The sequence below is a fragment of the Cygnus olor genome, chromosome 3 (genome assembly GCF_009769625.2).
Source record: "Cygnus olor isolate bCygOlo1 chromosome 3, bCygOlo1.pri.v2, whole genome shotgun sequence".
In the NCBI taxonomy this organism is placed as follows: domain Eukaryota; kingdom Metazoa; phylum Chordata; class Aves; order Anseriformes; family Anatidae; genus Cygnus; species Cygnus olor.
Genome location: NC_049171.1, coordinates 96,439,174 through 96,460,258, shown reverse-complemented (window position 1 = coordinate 96,460,258; position 21,085 = coordinate 96,439,174). Strand labels below are relative to the sequence as shown.

General features: G+C 40.5%; 1 long non-coding RNA gene across 3 annotated transcripts in view; it reads left to right on the top strand.

The window, feature by feature from the left end:
- Positions 1-19,730, top strand: part of LOC121066795 — a 37,935-nt gene extending 18,205 nt beyond the window's left edge. For all 3 annotated transcript variants that reach the window (XR_005817956.1, XR_005817957.1, XR_005817955.1), the window contains exons 4-5: positions 14,098-14,165; positions 17,122-19,730. This is a non-coding gene — a long non-coding RNA (uncharacterized LOC121066795). The remainder of the gene's footprint in view (positions 1-14,097; positions 14,166-17,121) is intronic.
- Positions 19,731-21,085: the final 1,355 nt, after the last annotated feature.

The window sequence follows — 21,085 nt, the reverse complement described above, 5'->3', positions numbered from 1 at the left end:
GCAGAGTAATTTTCACATATTCAATGGCCTTCAGCAGCAAGTTTTTCAAAGCCCTATGCTATCTACAGCATCAGTTATGCTTTTTACCTGACCTGGATTCTCTTCTCCTTACATTTCATTATCACTTTTATGTAAACTCTACTTCCACCATATTTTGTTTTATCACCCACCTTCTGAGCCAAAACCACAAGTGATAATGATGTGATATGTCTACCAACCCCAGCACAACTTAAATTTGGAAGCAAGAGGTGTCCTGTTATATTCAGGATTGTCTTCATCCATTAATCATCTGTGTAAGTAGACCTACAAACCCAAAGAATGTTATGCTATGTTAGCCATGGTTTTCTATGTCTGTATGTTCAAAAGAAAGCTAAGGTCGAGCATCTCTGGACGTTTCTAGTATATAAAATATATACAACAAACAACCATTAACGAATTTTAAAATTGTAGTGCTTATTCAGTCCACTCAGTGCTCTTGAACGTGAGCCAACATTAATTCAAACCCAGTTGATCCTAATAAGTAACTAAGACCCCATTTCATAAACATGCAATTCTAGCTTGTTATTTCTGGCACTGCCATTAAGTAAAATTCTCTACCCTCAGAGCGACAGATTTAAGGGATTAGGGATAAACTGAAAATTGTGAATAATTCACGATTTCTTCCCTCTCATTCTCCCCACCAAAGGCAACTTTAGAGGGGGTTAATAACTGCTTTCAGTCATACACCTTTTCTTTTGTGAGTCTTGTACGGGAGTGTGACTGGCCAGGGCTAAGGATTTGCTTGTATGAGTGGAGTCTGTAGGATCAGATGTTTTCTTCAAAGAATACTTTCTATTATTGTCAGAGGTTTGCTAGGACAAGGCACCACCGGCTGCATTAAAAACTACTACTTCCATCTGGTAATCCTGAACAAAAATCTGAAATGCGTCCCTAAAGTGTGTTGTCTCATTGCTTTGTTCTTTTCAAAAGAAACCTATGACATTTCAAAAGAATCTGACTTTTTTTTTTTTTTTTTTTTTGTTACTAAGGTGCAGTCAGTGTCATTTCTTCCCATGGTACTTAGATAATCTGGAACATGTGTTATCCTTGTTCCTTAAACAGATTTTCTCTTCTACTTCTGGGATTTTGCAGAAAGATATTTAAGGAAGATCTTGTGGAAAACTTTGCAGCAAATTTTCAGTAGATACATTATATTGCATAAAATCCAGTGATGTAGGAGCTTGTATTAAAGCAACCTAGACTGAAAAAGGGTGTATTTCTTACTACAGACACTTCTTACTCAGTCTTTCTCTCTACTGTGCCACTGGATTTCTTGTGCGGTGCTGCAATCTTAGAACTGTAGGATATAAGTTTAGGACTGTCCATTTGCGTGTTTGTACAGTGCCCAGTCGCTGGTACCTCTGGCTCTCTGAGCTTCTAGGCACCGTGGAGATCTGGAAGAGGTAAGACCATGCTTCACCCCTCTCCTGAAGTGAGAATCACTCACTTGCATTCAAAAGGTCTGTGCTGCTGTCTGAAGTCATCTTGCTCAGCCTCTGAGCCGCCTTGCTAATGCTGCAGTGCTCATATGATGCTGTTGTACCGTTGCAGAGCTGTAACAAAATTAAAGAGAGGTCCAGTAAAATGAAAAGTCAGGATACTAATGGTCTCACAGGCTTGCTGCCTTCTTTATTCAGTGTTGGTGATTAGCTGTGCTGTTCAGGAGCACTCAGTAATTTTTCCTCAAAGGATTGCTGATGTGGTTATTGTTCTGGGCTTTCTTTTTTTCTTCATGTGCAATTATTATTTTTATCAGAGCATGTGGGGAGAATGCTGTGCTTGCAGCTATGTGAAGAATACCTTCAGAAAAGGCCAACTCAGTTTATAAGAGAAATCAGGTGTATTGCTGTTAAGTTTTGGGTCAGTAGCAGGGCACCAAGTGACTTGGCTTTCTTCAAAAACAGACTAAGGCTTTTGATTTCTGAACAGAACAGGGGAATGCATGTAACCCACAGAGACTGGAGTCTCTCCAGGTCTATCTAACATAATGAGAGAATTCTTTGTGAAATACATAAAACGATGACATTTTAGTGGTGAGTGAAATATTTGATTACTTTTTCCATAACTTAAAATAATTGCAGCGTTCTTTTGTAATCCTGTTCCCGGTGAGGACTTGGAATGTGTAACCTCACCATATATCTACCTTGGAGACATCTCCAGGGCAGCTTGTGGTGATATGGAAAAATGGTTTGAAAAGTCTTTTTTTATTTTTTTTTTAAATTTTTTAAGCCCCAAGGAAAAGCTACATGCACGTTCATCTGGGAAGACATCCAGAAGATGAATTCAGACTTGCAACTGCAAGTTTGAGGTGAGGAAAGCTGGTCAGGGCAAAGTTTGGTGAGTGTTGTGGTGGCCAAGTGAGATGAGGGGAGTGCCAGCATCCCATGGCCATTTGCAGAAGTGGAGAAGCGGCATGCAGCAGGTGGCAAGCGAAGTCTGTCTGTGCCAGCTCACCGCCCCTGTCTCCTGGCTTGCTTGCTCCCATGCCTTTACAGGGTTGATGCTTTAACTGTGAAGGGTGGATAGACAGGAAGGGATAAAATTTGTGCTTCCCCCTGGGCTGAGGGCTGAAATGGCTGCAAGACATCTGCATCCATATTAGTTCTGACAACCATTAATGTGATTGTCACTGTAATGTGTCAGTGTGCGAGGAATAAGTGAATAATAAGTAAGGGATTTTAGCACTTTGGCACACAGAAGAGGGTTTTAATGTCATGTGATGCCTCTGGTTAGCATGGGTTGTGGCTTAGCACGATCTTTCACAGCAAAAGTTATTTGTTAAATTTAAAGGCAGAATGTACATCTAGCTTTCAGCAGCAGTTAAAGAACAATTAAACTCTATTAAAATTGGTCTCGGCACTCAGGACATACATGCTCCTGCAGCAGTAGAAATGCTCCTAAGCACTGTGTTATGACTTCTTATTCCTTGTATGGAGACACTGAGTGGCTCTGTCACAGATCATCAGCAGCAAAGGATGGTGTCTTCCCCGTGGAAATGGCAACTGGACATTCAGGAGGAATCTCATGGGTACAGGGATTGAGAGCTGCAGTGGCATATAAAATGGGAATAGAAAGGAATTGGTTGATATCTGTCTGAACAGCAGAGTTAAAGGTAGACCCAATTTTTCTGTTCCCACCAACACCATATCCCTGCTAGCAGTGTGCTGTGTACACCTGGTCACTGAGGACAGAGAATCTATTGCTCAGCACGGGTGTTTATCACACTGTTCATGGATATTTCTTTCATATTTTAGCTTGTATAAACAACAAAAGACACTTTCTCAAAGGGTAGTTTGCAGCTGGGCAGTAATGACACAGCATTTCATGGGGACACAATGCCTTGAATGGCTGTTTCTAATGTAAAAACATTAAAGCAGTTAAACCTGGACTGGTTTCATTGATGAGTTAGACCATGAATAGTAGTTGCCAGTGTGGTGCAAAGGAGCTAGTGTTAAGAGGTAGAAGGTCTGGGAAGGGATAGTAGCAGTTGTATATTGATATTGATTGACAGAAGATGAGCTAGGCTACCTCATCCGTCTTTGCCAAATTAATTATTTGCTTCAATATTTATAAAAGTGAATAGGAAACAGATGGTAGAAATGGAGATGCCTGTCAGGTTTTTCGTAATGGAGAAAGGAGAAGGATTGAGAGGAAATCAGAATCCCACCAGAAGAGGGGAACAGGAAATTAAAATGTCAGACAACTGACAAAACTGCAAGACCACACACAAATATAAAAAGGTTTCTCATAGGATCTCTAGAGCATTTTAAATTTAAGTCTTCTCTCTTTTGCCACCCAGAAATCAGAATAAAGATTAAAAAAAAAAAAAAAGGTCAAAACACACACCCTCAATGATGTCCTTTAGAACATGGTATTTAGAAAAATTCTTCAGGAACATGTCAGAGCAGTTTAGAAAGGTGCTACTATTACATCTAGTGAGAAGACTCAGAGCAGAGGAGATGGGGAGTCCCTGGTTCATGGTTTGAGTTTGGTGGTATCCACATCATTCTTGGTGCTAAGAATTCAGTCTGCATTCTGCAAAGTCCCATGCTGTGGTAGGAAAAGGTTTTGCAGATTAGGATTAACAGATCTGTCTTATATTTGCAGCCATTCTGAGCACCAGTTGCTTGTGGTCTGTCCTTATGTTTGACTGTGCTCAAGCTAATTTCACCTGAGGCACAAGAAGTGAGAGGAGGGGGCAAGGGAGTACTGCTGGGCAGGGGTAGCCTCAGAGGAAATGCTACACCTAGGACATCAGATGGTAGAAGCAGGAGAATAAGGGAGTAAAAGCATAGGGAGCTTTCATGATGAACAGATTTGGTGGAAGTGTGCCAGGTGCGTTAACTGACGGGCAGCGATCCCAAATCCGCGTGGGAGCCTGAGAGTCCCCCTTCGGCATGCAGCAACACATTCTCCATGTGTGCCAGTAGGAGACAGCCTAAAAAGCTGATCTGCTTTCTGTGGAAATCTTTTTTTGCTACGCCATTATCTGAACTGGATGGGTTCGGAAGGAGGTTGCGAGTCCAGACAGGGCTACCAGCCTCTTCCCCTCTCAGTATTGCTTCTGGTTTTAAGCATCCTTGGGAGCACAGGGAGGTATGTGCTTTGCCCAGCACCCTTCCCAGATGGGGAGGGTTTGCCGCTGCTCTAGTCCTCTCTGCTCTTTAGCTGCCCATTGCTTATGTCCCTTCATATTCAGCAATCATCACGGAATAAGGGCTGTCTGCTGACCTTTCCTTCAACAATAAATGCTGAGCCAAGTGGGCTGCTCTGCTGAGATATGGATGTTTTTCTTTCGTTCTGTCTGTCTTGTGGTAGGGTTTTGTATGTCTCCCTTTGACTTTGGCCAAGTGCCTCGCAAGCTATGGACTCTGAACGTCTGCCTTATTTGGAGAAAAAACATAGGCTCTTCAGTTGGTTTGACCTCCCAGTAAGTTTTCTACTCTCCTTTGACCGTTTCTGCCTTGCCAGTCTTCCCATTGAGCTTTCTTCTCTCTTCCATATGTTCACTGATCCCTCTTCCTTCCTCAATAAATAGAAGAGAAAATTTTAGTATCTGCTGTTAATTGTGCCTGAGTACTTCTGCTGGTGTTTGATGTTTATCCCAGGAAAAACACATTTGTAGGTTCACATTCACACCAGGTCAGCAGATGCTGCTGCTGAGGATTGTATTGAAACTTGTAAAATAGCCTGCTTTAATCAGGAGCAGGCACAGGTCTGCCTCATAAATCTGTTGCCCACTGTGTTTTTGCCTAGACTGGCAAATTCAGGCCTTCTCGAGTAAGCTCTATAGACACCCCATGAACAACAATTTATTGTAACTCCTTGTTCCAACAGTAGCCTTTTCAGCTTGGTATTGGTGAATATAACTACAATGTTGAAGGTAAAAACTACTCCCTCTGTTGGCCATTGAGATCAAGATTAAGCCTTCTGGATCAAATGCAGACCACAGTCCACCAGAAAAATTGCTTTGTCTGCAATCAGCTCTTCCTCCATTTAACAACTGGCAAACTGCAACAACTAAGTGAGGAGCAAAACTTGGCATGGTGGAGTCCTTGGCCAATGGCAATAAGATGCCTACCAAAAAGACGGTTTTTGTGATTTCCTCTGTATTGGCTTTTAAAAGAAGTGTTGGAAGGAGAGGAGAAATAAAAATTCAAGTAAGTGGTGCAGCAGTTCAGGGGCAAGCAGAGTGTCAGATGGATCCATTCTTTGTTTGTCTGAAGGTCTGAAATGGAGGCTTTCCATAAAATCTTGGTTTTGCATGGCATTCATTGTAAGCAGATAGTGTAGGAACAGCAAATACATTTGGTTTTAGCTCGATTCTAGGAGCAGTTGGCACTTTTCCCTTTTGCTTTCTTCCTTCCTCCAAACACTGAGTTTTAGCAGGTGCCTCCCCAGCAGACAGATACCTTGGGAAGCTGGTGTTTCCAAAAGATTGGATATGGGTTTGTCTGAAGTTATTCATTTACTAACCACGTGAAGAAATGAGGAACTATCAGATGTGGGATGTAACTAGCATCTTTGTGTCAGCATCTTTGCTGATCACTGAATGAGATCAAACTCTCACCCCTGAAGTAGGGAATGATGAGTGTCTTGTGTAATTTTCATCTGTCTTTCACCTGACCTTACTTCCATTTAAGATAGATCTAAATTCATCCCAGGGGCTACTCCAAAGATGAATTGTATCTGGTCCATTGAATTTGTGACTTAAAGGCTGAAAAGAAGACATATGTGTTACCAAAATATTGCCTGCAATTAACTAGAGAGGAAAAAGGGTCCAATCCCTTATCCTAGAACATTCATCTTTGTGGTGGTTTTTTTCCCCCTCACTATTTATTTTTTCAAGGATCTGACAGAAGTTGGTTTGTCCTCAGTAATGGCCTGCCTGGAAGAAATCTTGAAGATATTTACTTCCTTTTCTCTCCACTTAACTGAAAACTGAAATGAGAAATACCCTCCTGTATGTGCTACCCTGCCATTCTTTCTGCCTGTCCTGCCACCACTGCACTCCCACAGGGCTGCTGTAAATCACAGAGGGTTGTCACTGTGATGGATAGGAGTGACTTGGGTACTGTTAAGTCCTGCAGAGGAAATGCACTCGTAGACAGGGAAGGAGAAGGATCAGCATCAGCACAATATACAAGCAACTGATGTCTTTTTCAGAGGTAGGCTTATCCGTACTTTTATAATGTGCCTTTCATAACGCTTCCTTCACCTGCAGGGCTTGCAGACCCTGGCCTCTGGTGTGCTGCCTCCCTTTGCATTGGTCCCCACCTTACCACAAAGCCGCTGCTGTCTGTGTGGTCTTTGAAATTCACACGGCTTGGTGGCAACCAGTAGGGAGGGAAAATAACGTGTTTTATTTATTTAGAGTCAAGCGCAGTTTAAACTCCATTCTAAATAAATAAAAACTTTTAGCCAGATTTATATAAATAAAAAAGCAGATTTTCCCCTCTCATTTGGCTGCTGTGGAACAGCATCAGTTTCAAGACCACACAAGGAGCTGCGTCGACAGCTCTGAAATGTGCGGTAGAGGCAAAGGTAGGAAGGACCTTGATAACTTGCTTTGGGCTGCTAATGCCTCGGGGTTCCCTGCCTACATTAAGGAGTAGCCCTTGTACTGTGGTGGGTTAAAATATTAGAAGAAAGCTGGGAGCGTCTTATGTCTTTGACAGAGGAATATTTCTATAAAAGACCATTTTCTCTTCAGCTTGTTCATCCACTCTGTACCAAGACATCTGGGTGAATAGGATAGGATCAGCTGGCACAGCTGAGCGCTATTGTTTCAGTCTTTTAGCATAACCTACAGCCAATCGAGCACCCATAAAAAGCAGGGATTTGAGGAAGAAACGTTTTATTCTTTGGAGGCAGATCACATTTGGCCTCTGGGGACTGAGTCTGCATTACGCAATGGTTCCCAGTTCCATCAAATGGTGCTCCCACATGGGTGCTGACAGCGCCGTGTCTCTGGTTACAGCCATCACTTAGGGGAACTCCCAGCGTGGTTTCATTTTCTTGGGAATGAAACGTATTAGTTATGTCTGCACAAGGTCTCAGATCTCTCTTCACTTTCAGACCTGCCAAGATCTCAGAAAGGGTGACAAACAGCTGCTATGTGGAGCACCTGGGTTTTGTTACTTCAGCTGAAAGATTACAACAGGCCCTAAAACAGATCGTCTGTAAGCGGGATCTCCTGGTGGCAGCGTTTGCCCTGCTGCTTGCAGCCAAGGATGGGCTGGAGGACATGGGTCTGCTGGTTGCAAGACTAGACTGAGAAAAGGGCCCAATTAATGATTGTTATTTTGTGACTGGTCAGAGGCAGCTACAATTATGACTAAAAAAATTAAAAAAAATCATAGAAACGCTCTTGCGAAGTGAAGCCTTGCTAGCAGCTCATTACCTCTTTCATAGTCTGAAGCTCCTTGGGCTGGAGGACAAAATGACCAACAGATGTTAGTCACATTGAGGAAAAATGTCAAAGAATAATTTTTTAAACATGTCCTTTTATAGCTTACTTTACCCACTTTATATATTAATTTAAAGTTAAGTATGGTTATATATCCCACAATACGTCTGGGCTGTCTTGCTCTGTTAGTAAAACACCAATTCACTTTTCTCTTCCCACTTAATGATGCAGCTGGGGTCACAGCTTGTCAGAGGCAATGGTGTCAGAATGGCACAGACTCCCCCGCTTTTTCACAAAACCCTTATCCTTAAGGTACTTAGTGCATCTCAAGGCTGGATTGCTGTATGGTTCAATTTACAGAAAAGTGCTATTTTTCTTTGCACAAGTCATCATCCATATCATCCTACTCCTACTTCTGCTGCACCAATCTGCAGATGGTTGCTTTAGTTGCCAAAAACTTTGACACGGGAAATGGTTTCTGCCCCCACCCGTTCAGCCCAGAGAGATGAAGAGTTTCCTTCCTTGTTCCATGTGGTGGAGGGTCACTGAGTCTTTTTTTGGTAAGACTGCTTACCTATCTAGAAAATGAAATTTCATTTTGAAAATGCAGTTGATGCATGAACATAGCATGGTATCGGCTCACACTTCCTTTATATAAGGAATTTCAAGGCCCCCAAAACTGTTGTGTTGTGGAATAAGTTTTTGAGTTAAAAAAGAAGGTTTTTTATGCTTTCTTCTATGAAAATATAGTGTCAGTGGCAATAGACTCTATGTGCAATAAACAGCTTCATGTGGTTATTAAACACCTCAGTCTTGCCTTATAATTTAACCAGCCATAAAAGTCATTTATTGCATTGCATGCTGAATTGCCATGAAGGACGTCACTTACTTACTGCAGCATTCCAAGTAACTGCACCAAAGAGACTATTCATTTTCACAACAGAGAACTAAAATGATTTACCTGAGTTTAGCTCACAATAGTAATGTGAGATGTTTAAACACTTGAAGATAATTTAATGTGTGAGTTTTGGTTCTTTTCTAGAAATGATAGCTGAGCTATTAGCACTGAATCAGAAAGCAGATGGTTCTGCACCTCTTGTGTTGCTGACTATGAAACATCGTATTCTCTGACAGGAATGAGCTCCTGGAAAAACTGCAAGTTTACAGAAAACAGTCACAAAATTATGAATACTAACAAATCTAGGTCTTGGGATTCTGAGTGACATGGATTTACTATTCCATTTTACTTATTTTATTAGAATTCAGTGTAAATGTTAGATCTGAAACATCATAAATGTTCCAAGTAATACAAAATAAAAGGGTATGGGAGGTTATGTTTAAGGAGAATAAACAGAATAATCTGTGTAATTGTAGTCAGGCTAATTTGATACTGATTCTGAACAAAAATCATGAAAATCTTCTTTGGACATACTATTATCTAAAGGTTATAAAGTAATTGTTGCCAATGAATATAGTTTTAATTAAAACTGCTCTTGCTGAATAACTAGATTGAATTTTACATTTTGTTGATAAAATTAAATGTGCTGATCAACTGCTCACAGATTAGGGTAAGACAATTAGCAGGATATAAAAACACTGTGTTGCAAAGATTAAAAACATTTTGTAAAAGCTATGTGTCCTGGTTTCAGGTAGGACAGAGTTAATTTTCCTCCTGGTAGCTGGCAGGGTGCTATGTTTTGGATTAGAATGAGAAGAGCGCTGATAACATGCTGATGTTTTAATTGTTGTAGAGCAGTGCTTACACCAAGCCAAGGACTTTTCAGCCTCTCTCTGTCCTGCTAGCGAGCAGGCTAGGGATGCAGCAGGAGCTGGGAGGGGACAGACCCAGGACAGCTGACCCAAACTGGCCAAAGGGGTATTCCATACCATCTGACGTCATGCTGAACAATATATAGGGGTGGCTAGCCGGGGTGGAGGGGGGGGCCGGCTGCTCGGGGATAGGCTGGGCATCGGTCAACGGGTGGTGAGCAATTGCATTGTGCATCACTTATTTCATACACATTATTACTATTAATACTATTATTATTATTATTATTGTTGTTATTCTTTTCCCTGTCTTAATAAACTGTCTTTATCTCAACTCACAGACTTCACTTTCCCGTTTCTCTCCCCCATCCCGGAGAGGGAGGGGGGAGGGTGAGCGAACGGCTGTGTGGTGTTTGGCTGCCAGCCGGGCTAGACCACAACACTATGTAAGGGTTATCATCAGAGGTTGAAAGTTTTTGTTGTTGTTTTTGTTTTTCTTTCAGTAAAGCAGCTACACTAATTGTTAGCCCAGTGCTATTCAGTTGACCCTTTTCCTCCAGTTATTTAGAAGTAAATATGCAGTTATTGTTAGAATAATATCCTGGTCTAATTACACTTTGTGCTGGGAAGACCTTTTTGCTGATTGGGTGGGACTATTGGATAGGCTACGTTTGGAAGAACAGACATCTTATCACAGTCAAATGCAAGCACAAAGGTCTGTATTTAACTGGAAGAAGGCCCTACATGTAAGATTTCTGCATGCTGAAAGTCAATGATCCTGAACATTTTAAAGTTCATGGTAGTTACCTTAGTTAACAAGAGCTTTAAGGATGCTTTTAGGAGCATGAATACAGCATTAGATGAGCAGGTGAGAGAATATTCTGCAGGATTGGAGATAATTACAGTCATAGATTATAAATATGAGGAAAGCAGGTTCTGGTGCCTGTTAGGAAAGGAGATCATAAAATGAGGAAATAAGTGAAAACAGTTCTGGGGAAGTTTTGAGGTCTATCGATACTCTATAATCTGATGGTTAGGAGCTAAATAGAGCAAGGAAACTGATGGGAGAATTTCAAGGCTACAAGTTTGTTTACATGGTAGAAGACTTCTGGCGGGCTTTTTTATCTAGCCAAAAAGCCAAACAAGATCCAATGACTAGAAGGTGAAGCCGACCACATTCAACTTAGAAATGTACCACAAAGCTTTGTTGCTGCTGCTGTTTTAAGAGTGAAATAAGAGGTAAGACTGTGACAGCTGTTCCATTACTTTCAACCTCTGGAGCAAGACCAGAAGTTAATAGAAGATTTGCTGTAGTCTATCAAAATATCTGATACACAATACTTGATTGGAAGGCACTTTACAAAAAGCTCAGAATCACTTCCCACATTATCCAGAGAAGAAGACTGAAGCACAATTTTCTTTCTCACCAAAATTTTCACAGCAATAGTAAACCTAGATCTAAAACCCCAAATGTCTTGAGTCTCAATCCCATACTCTCTTCCACTATTCTGTACTGCCTCTCTCAACTTTAATAGTCCAAATGAATAATTAGGGTTTGTAATAGTAGCTATCAGCTTAATTTTTTATTTTTGGTCCTGTGTTATGGAGGAGGTCAGATTAGATGGTGGGAACAGTAGATTTTTAATGAATGTGAATATGATATGGAAGTTTTCTTTTAAGAAAAATGTAATGTTTAATAGCTGCAAAACATTTCTGTAAGTGGCATTGGGCACAGGGAAGGATTTTGATTACTTGTGTTTCTTGCTAAAAAGTACTTTTCTTCTATTTCATCTTATTTATCTTCCACTTACAGGCCTAAAACGGATTTGGTAATTGATAGTTTATAGATCTTAAGACTGAATTACACAATGTATAACCTACATATAAAACACATAATGTATGCCAGAATTTCTGGTGTCATAATTTTTTCTATAAAATATTTGTGTAAACAAGTATGTAAGTATATATATGTTTGTGTGTGGATGTTTGGGAGGCTTGCGGTAACAAATTCTTCTCCAGTACAATAGCATCTGGATAAAAATCTTAACCACTTAAAAGAAAAAATGATTCTGTTACGTAGCTGTTGTAACTCATTGTGCTTTAGTTTATACGATACTTTTATGCTTAAGTGCAGATGTATCTGTCATGACTACTATGGGGTACACAACTATATCTCCAGACTAGCTTCACTGATCTCACTAGCGTAACTGACAGTAGAACTTGGCCCTCTAAAATTTAATATGTCAGTCCTAAAATAATTTTAAAAGGTATTTATATATCTGCTCCTCCTCTGCACTGCTTGTAACCTGAGACCATCCATGCAGATAAGAATGTAGACTTGTCTTTTCTAAATTGAAGACGTTCTGCTCATACCACTGGAGAAACAAACTAAAAAATAAGGCAACCAGCTGTTTAAAAATGTTGAAAGTCCCCTTTTTTTTCTTTTTTTTTCTTTCTTTTTTGGAAAGGTAGCTACGTTAAGTAAACATTAAAATGCTATTTTTTCTATATAACTATTCATTTTTAATGGCACCCCAAGAGTTCGTCCAAGGGTCTCCAGGTCACTTGGGAGAAAGTACAGTATATTTTGGCTCCACAGCCTTTGACTTGCTACAAAGAGCTAATTCGTCCAATTAATGAAATAAATGTTGCTGATGTAGATAGATTGACAAATTATTTTTAAAGGCTAATTTATGCAAGCAGATGGCAAGTCAGATATGGATAGAATATTTTAAGAGGCCTTCACTGGCAGGAAAGGAAATCCTTGGAAGAACAAGATACTAGGGACTATTCACATGGTGGCATTTATTCCTTTGGGCATCTTTTGTCCACAGTGGCACTGCAATGAAGCCGGGAAGCATGAAGACATTTCTTTTTCCTGTAAGGCTTTCAGTAGGGTTTTCTGCTTAGGGCAAAAGTAACCTGTTCTGACAAGATACCAGTGATGGACTTCTATACCAGATAGCCGCAGTTCTGGGAGTCCTTCCTGGGCATACTGCAGGGCGTTATGTGTTCCTTTCAAGAATAGATTCCTCTCTTTGGGACAGCATCCTGAAATGCCTGCATTTTAATTCAGTTTGAAACAGTTTATGAGAGCATTTGTATTGCAGTTCTGATAATCCAGGAGAGGAGCAGCTCCATAGATTAATGTATGTATGTGCGTCAGTAATGGTGAAGGTGTGTTAGCACATACCTGAGACTCTCTCTGGGGTATAGTGATGTCTGGCTGCAATTTCTGAGCTTTAAAACTTTTGCTAACTAATGTGATAGCCTCTGTGTTTCCAGGCAGGAAATAACACTCACTGTCAGCTGTTCTGTACATGGTGATCAAAGGTGTGTTCCTGCCTTGATACCTGAAGATATGAAAAGGGTTGCCCTGAAAAGCTTCTCATCTCTCAAGGAACACATCTACCTCTAGTTATGGCTTCAAAAATATAAAATATGAGTTGAAAATGCAGAAATTCCTTTTGCCTTCTTTGGAAGCAAGACTTGTGGCTCTCAGCTGGTGCCCATCAGTGTAATGTCAGAAGGTTGTAAGGTGATATAGGATGTTGCACACTGCAGGATAATCTGGATATACCAGAACTGCCTTTAAATGCACCTCCTAATGTACCACATTCAGCCCTCTTAGTACTCAGTTAGGTCTTGGGCAGAACATGAGGGTATATTAGCGTATGCAGGGTTTCACACTGCTGTAGCTAAACTGCTTTTGTTCCCCATGGGTTAGCTTGTTTGGAGCCTGGTCAGCTGTCTATATGCTGTGCTGTTCTATGTGCAAAAGACAAATGTCACAACTTGGCAGAAAGCAGCCATCCCAGTAGCGGAGTTAACGTCTATGGTCTCTTGGTCTAGCTCAGTGAGAATAATAACTTCAAGACGTGGAATTCAATTGCTTTGCTACTGTATGAGCTTTTAAGTTAATTAGCTGTGTGAGTGGACATCTGTGCAGGACTAGCTAAACCTCCAAATCCTGGCTGAACATTACTCTATTGGGAAATAGCAGTCCTCAGCCCATGTAGATAGTTTTTTGTTTTTTCCCTTTTCTTCCCCCCCCACCCCCGCTTTCTTCCTGTTTATGACTAGGGAGCCATTGGAGGCTGTTTTATTTTCAGTCACTTGGAGCTCAAATATGAGCCGTCAACCCGCAGAGCAGTGTAATATTACAGATAGTTGGATGTTGCTCACTGAGCCCCAAAGGCTAAATCACCTCTGGTTAAAATATCAGTTTTCATTGTTAGTGAAATTTGATTTTTCTAAAGAGAAATGTCAGGAATACATGGAAGAAACTGGCTTATCGTTCATGTTCTGGTAGTAGCCTAGTCATAAAAACAGGCTGAATTTGCAGTACATGTGGATAACCTCTTATAATGTATTGTTTACAGAGCCCAGGAGAGAAATCTCAGCATCATGCCAATGCAAGAGTTTTGTTATCCCTTCTCTTGGGAAAAAGGTATGCAAAGAAAATCATTCATTTGTTGTTTTAAGAAGAATATATTTACCTTCCAAGAATTGCATATCACAGATTGGATTGATTACTACCATTAGCCTATCTTCTGCTGCAAAGTATTTGCTTTGTTTCTTAAAGAGAAAACAAAATGTGGTGGTGCAGCTCAAACACGGGGGATATGAATAGTATGATTTTGCACAAAAAGACTGCTTTTTCTGGCTGCATCTGTAGACAGATTTAAGAAAGCAGCCAGTGAGGCAGTTTCAGCAGAGAAATTTGTGTGTGTAGTCTTTTTTTTTGTAGGCTGAATAAGACATAATCCATTTTCTCCAGCTGAGCTCCGTCTACAAATGATGCCAGAATTTCTGTGCCAACCTCCCCTCCCCTCTCCTCCTCTCCCCCTTTCCCTTCCCTTCTCTTCTCTCTCCTTTTCCCAAACACTTCCAAGAGCCAGGTGGATAGTTGTTGGTATGTGATGAAAGCTCTGACAGGAAAATTAAAAATTAACCTCAAATGGGCTTCTCCCCACTCCCACTCTGCCTACAGAATGCCTGAAGGAGACCATAGCACAGTATGAGTATTGCCTCCCAACACACTTTGTATGTCAGGGACCTCTCCCAGTCTATTCAAGAAGCTCTTTGCAATCTCCAACAACTTCACTGTAAATAAAACTTCTCCCAGTGATGTTTTCTGGAAGATGCAGATTGATGAATTCCTTCAGTTCCTCTTAGTGTCAGAAGGAACTAGGATTGTAAGGTACTTTTCAGGAGCTATTTAAGGATAGCATCCTTAATTAATATCCAATTAGATTCAACGTGTTATTTTCATGTGCTTTGCCACACTGTTAAAGAAACTGGTATATGCTCGATGTCACCCATCTTTTCAAGGGTACCCAACTTACATTGGTCCTGTCTAGCCTACATGCTAAGGAGGGAGAGTCAGTAAAATGTTAGCATTACAACATTGCTGTATTGGTGAATGCTCTTTAGTAAATGAGAGGCTTAGCATAATCTTACATTTCTTGATTCATGTGATGTAGTAAAGGGTGAAGTTTAAAATGCCAGCTGTTTTTTTCCATCATTAACAAGGAAAGAAACCTCTGATGCTTGTGGTGAGAGAACATGACTGAGAGTGAAGGGATGGCAGCTTATCAGCTTTGATCTGTTGTACTTGATTTTTTTTGTTTGTTTGTTACAGGCTCCCAATTTTCCTTCTTTGCTCTAAAAGCTATATTCAAAGTATTGGATCACTTTTCTCCATATCGGTGAATCTGTTTATTGACATCCTGTTAGAGGCCTGTGCAAATAGTCTTCAAAAAGGAGTAAATGAAAGACACTAGTGAAAAGCAAAGTTTGACCAGAGGGCAAAGATCTGTCAAAAACACTTTATCTTTCTTTGTTACTGAGGCACGACCAGATGCTTGTTTATAACAAAATGCCTGAGTTGGGAATTTTGAAAGCCCAGATGAGGAAAACTGTATCTAATTGCTTTTAGGAGTGCAGCCGTGTCTTAGCTGCAACACTGGGTTGGTGTGTCCTAAAATGCTGTATTTGGAGATTCTGGGAGTGGAGTAAAAGTATATTTGTTTTTGCTGAAGGAGATAGGGCTGTCAGTTCAGAAACCCACTGAGCATCTGCTCTGGCTGAGCTCTGTGGTTTAACTAGATTAAAGGTCCATATTAAAATGATCATCAGTCAATCTGAGCACTTCCTCAATCTGAGAAGCACAACATCACACTCAGTGTTGCAGTTTCCAGAGAAGCTGATGTGTTGTGGTAAGTTTAAAAAAAAAAATAAAAAAAAATAAAAACAGTGAAATATTTCACAATTGTGGTTTGTTTGGCATATACAGCATCACAGACTAATGTTTAACCTAAGTTCAAACAACTTTGAATTTGTTGCCCTAAATAACTTTAAATTTAGCTAATTATTTTAGGCACATCTTGGATATTAAGTCTACTTAGCAAAATGAAATGTAATTCATGTTCTTCTAGCTTTGGGAGTGTTTCCAACCAATAAAGCTGTAGCACAGACCACAAATTTGTGTTGTTTCAGTGGCACAGGGATCATTTTCCTTTTATTTCAACCCCTGGATAGCCATTTAAGACTACCAGACTACAGGTTTTATGAATTATAGGCATATGAATTGCCAGGAAAGCTCTGTTTTATTATTTTTAAAAAGCCACCATTACAAAAAGAACATCCAACCCTGCCAAACAAACCAAGATAACCCTCTTCTGTTGGCATTCGCCTGTGTGCTAGTTGTCATGTGTCTATAAATAAGCCTTTTCCATAGACAAGTTGATAGTAATTGAGCAGATGTATCTTACATGATGATTTGCAAGAACTCTAGCTGTAGAAAATAAAATTATTGAGAATTAAATGTCTTGTTGCATTTATTAATAAATCTAATTATTTCATTTTTGGTTTTGCTGTAGGAAAACAGTGAAGATATAGATATTTGTTTTCTTCTGCACCATGCATGCAACAACATAGTTTGGGAAGTCTATTTGATTTAGATCATCCAGAAAATTTATTCAGCATTGTGGAAGCATGGTGTTAGTGAAAACAGTTCTATAAATCAATGTGCAGCAAGTCGATGCTCCCTTTCAGGGATGCCCACCGCATGGTGAGGAAGCATCTGGTGCAACTTGGGCGTTGGTTTTCTTTTTTGTCGCTGATTTTAATAGCCAAATGTGCAAAAGTGCTTACTGCAAATATTTCAGGATTTTTGTTGATGGAAGTTACAGATATGAATTGAGAGACTGGAATCAAGGGACAGATTATGTCTGTTTGGAGCCTGAAGCACATTCTAGCATGTAGATCCTGTGTGATCCTCCTGCCCCCCCCCCCCCCCCCCCCCCCCCCCCCATTCCTTCCCTCACACACTCTTGTAACTGCAATGGGAGGAAGGCTTTCCTCTTGGGAAGCATCAGTGATCTCTTTTTCTTTGCACGCAGGGAATTTGTTGGAAGGCATACAGCTATTCTCCCCCATGGTTTGAAGGCTTGACTTGACCTGGTCTGCTGCACTTTTTCCTGTCCTTTACTGGGGTAATGCTGAATGAGACCTTGCAGCAGTAGATCTCATTGAGATGAATGTGTTCATATTACTGAACTTCAGAAGACCAGAATACATCAGATAAATGCCATGCTGTCAATCTATCTTTGAAAAAAATGTAGTCTTGAATAATTTGAAAAATAAAAAAAAGAATCTAGGAATACAATATTATCAGATAATCTCATGATCTGGGGTGGTATAGAACAACATTAAGGTGTATGCACATTAGCCTCTCCTTCCTGAGACTGCTCCAAAAAGTCACATTCACAGGCAACACCACAGTTCTATGTAAAGTTCTGAAAAAGAAGCTCTGCTATGTAAGGGAAGAAGATGGTGGCAGAACAAAACAATGAAACAACATGATGAGATAATTGTTAATTTTCTAAACTTAGTTGTTTTGTTTCTACTGATTATTGACCATGTCAGATTACTGATGCCATTTCCACATACCCCAGCTCTAATTCTCATTGCAGCTTTTGCTCTCTTCCAAAGGAAGAAATACTGTAAGGGTGATAAGTGACTTTTTTGACAAATGTAAGGTTCTCAATAGAAAGGGAAGCGTTCTCTATCATTTAGAGTGAAATTTTAGTGTAGCAAATGTCTGAAAAGTCATCATGTATTCATGGTGACTACTGTATTGTAAAGTATGGCATTTGCCCCACTAAGGGCTGAGTTTCTTGGTCATGTGGCTAGGTTTACAGTATGGATGTTCACATTACTGATAATGTCCTTCAGACGCATTAGAGATTTGGTATAGCTGGTCTAGACTTGCAGTAAGTAATAGGTGCCATAAAGTGGCTTCATTGTGGGAGAAAAGCAGTGGCCAAACTGCTGAAATGAAGCAGCAATGAAATTGTGGAAAAAAATGAAATGTAGAAAGGTGCTTTTGCTGGTGTTTCTGTTGAGAGGGTGGACATCAGATAAAAATGATATGCTATATGTATAGTGCTAGAAAAAATCAACAGCACTGGCTGTGGAAAAAATGTGTTGTCATCAAAAGAGAAATTTATCAAGTCAGTGATATTAGCAGCATTACTCCATGGACTTGAAACTACAGCTTTAAATGAAATAGATATGCAGTAAAGCTACGAGTTCTTCAAGAAGTGTCCGATGTAAAGAAAAAACTTCTTAAGACAAATATGTCAGAGGGAGAACAAAGTATGAAATCAGAATATGTAACAACTACAGTGGTGGAAACTCGAGAGATGATAAATTGTGAAAAGATGGGTAGAAACCTATTAAAGCAAGCAGTTGAGTGTGGTCCAATTTGAAGATGCCCATTGTCTACAGGGATACAAGCGGACTGAGCAAAATGGAGGAGCAATACCAGGATCTGAGAGAAAAAATGACTCTGAACTGTTCCTGGCACCTGCAAATCTGCTTCAGATAAAAAGAAAAACAGACCTGCTGGCACCCAGACTAGCAGGAGAGTATTTTATACCTTTATTTTCTAGTTAGAACTCATCCGTAATTACATTTCTCATTTCTGTGGTATTTTCAGCTGGTAAAGTAGCCATTTGTCTGTGGCCCCCATGACCCAGACACTGTATCAGTCTCCAGCACTGGACTCCTCCATCACCAGAGCCTGGAAGCAGAAACCTCTGAAAAATTCAGCCACACAGCAAAAAAACAGGAACAAGATAACAGGAAATGGGCTGGGCTGGAGATACCATGGGTTAGTTTCCCAGATTATCACCACGCATGGTGGCTGGAGGTAGCACAAGCAAATGCCTCCCACGGGGATCTGCCCCATCACTCAGGCTCATGGCTCCAGACTGATGGCAGAAGGTAGCTATGGACACCGTGTGGGAGAGGGTAAGTGTGTCTGGCCAAGGGTGGCAGTACACAGCTTGTCAGGTCTTCTTCTGTAACTGCTGCATCACATGCTTCCACTCCACATTTCTGCTCAAGGGAAAATCTGCCATGGCAGTGGGCAGTGCTAAGTGTTATTAGAGCAGTTAATGCATTGAAAAACTACTCCTGAGCTTCCCTTGTGGTATCTTCCCTGTGTTATATAGCATCTTGTTCAGTGTTTACTGACAGTTGCAGATTTTAGAAAAGCATGCAGTAATTACAGTGTATTATCATTATCTTTAATTCTGATATGTGGCTTATCATAAAACTCCTCTTAAACAATTTCTTGTTTTTCCTGAAGTGTGGCTGCAAATGACATCATTTGCGTGTGAAATTCAGTTGGATATGGTAACACCTTGTAAAATACTTTAACAAGACAGAAATGCTTAAATAAAGTTTGGGTTTGGTTTCAAAGATCTTCTCTTTAGGAGCCTGCAGTAAATTCAAACCCCAGGTTGACACCCAGTTCTCTATATAAATTTAGTTTTCCAGTGTTAACATTTCTTCATGGTGCAATTTAATTGCTTTACAAGGAAAGACTACAATAGTGCTATATCTATGATGGCTTTCCCTAGCTTTTGGAAAATATATGGTTTTACAATTAGGCAACAGGGATGCTCTAGTGTGTCACATATTTGGGTTTGTTAAATCCATTAGCAAGCAATAAAATCTCTGCTATTCAATCTTTCTCATATTATTTTGATCCCACCCTTTCACCCTTGGCTTTGATTTTCTTTCACTTTTGCCAGTATATTTACAGCCACTAAATAGGAACGATGCCACTCCTGCTTCACAGCTCAGCAGCCAGGTGATGGAGAATCACCACAGTGGGCCACATCTGTTCAGCCTCTACTGCCTGGGCCTTTTTTTTTTATAACTGAGCCTGGATTTCTCCATCACACCTCTTAAGCCTCTCTGAATTCCACCTAGTAAGGCCAGGCTCTTAAAATGGATGTAAGTATTACAGGTTTCCCGTAGGTCTCTGTTTTAAGCAATTTAAGCATAACTGTCCTTCACAATATCTTTCTGTAACACTTTATATTTCTACTCTCTCCAGACTGATGTAATCCTTCAAGTGCTTTGTAGAGCTGGGAGTTCCCAAGTGATTCACTGAAATCTCAGTGTATTTTCAAGCCCAAACCTGAGGTTTTGTTAAAAGAAAGAGAGAGGGAGAGAGGGAGGGAGAGAAGGAAAGAAATAATAAAAAAGAGTCAGTCAGAACTGACCAGATTCTGTGCACATGGTCCAAAAGTATGTGAATGGAAAGCAGCACTCCTTAACTGAAAGTCTTCATAATTCCCTCTCTCTGGGCTCTGACTAATCCTGGACAGGATTGCACAACATTGGGATAGTCTCACATGTAGAGTTTAATCTTATGAGGTCAGGGTATGTTTATCCTCTGTCAAAAGGCAAGAAAGGGAAAGGACCTCAGCCTCTTAGTCACTGTGGTGGTTAGGACATCGCTAGCTGGGGCTGAGAAGCACTGATGCATGAAGCCTGCTCCCTGCAAACGTGCTAGCCACTGGGCTGGTTATGGGGAATAGTGTCCTTTGGCACAGCCTGTTGTGTTATGGGTAAACTTGTTTTACAATCAGGTAGAAAGTCCTTTCTGACATGAAACAGACCTCTAACAATATCTCTTTTGTCCTGAGCAATTGCAGATGACATCCATATTGATACTGAGGAGAAAAAGCTCATAGAGAAACACAAGTCTTGAAATCAGTCCTAGGGAAGCATTCAGAATTTGCTGGGCAGAATAACATTTATGGAGCAGAAAAAAGATACCTATGCTGATATGTTGTTAAATCTAAAACCTTACAATGAAAAGGTAGATGATCAAAAGACAGGTGAAACCTGAAGCTTGAATACACAAAAGCCTGTTACTTGTTTTGCTGCAGTCTTGAGTAATGACAATGCCCAGCATTTGGAAGGAGATGTAGGAACTGGAGGAGCTACCACCACCTAGAGAGTATGGAGGTGTTCACGAGGAGTGCACGGTGTGGAGAAGGT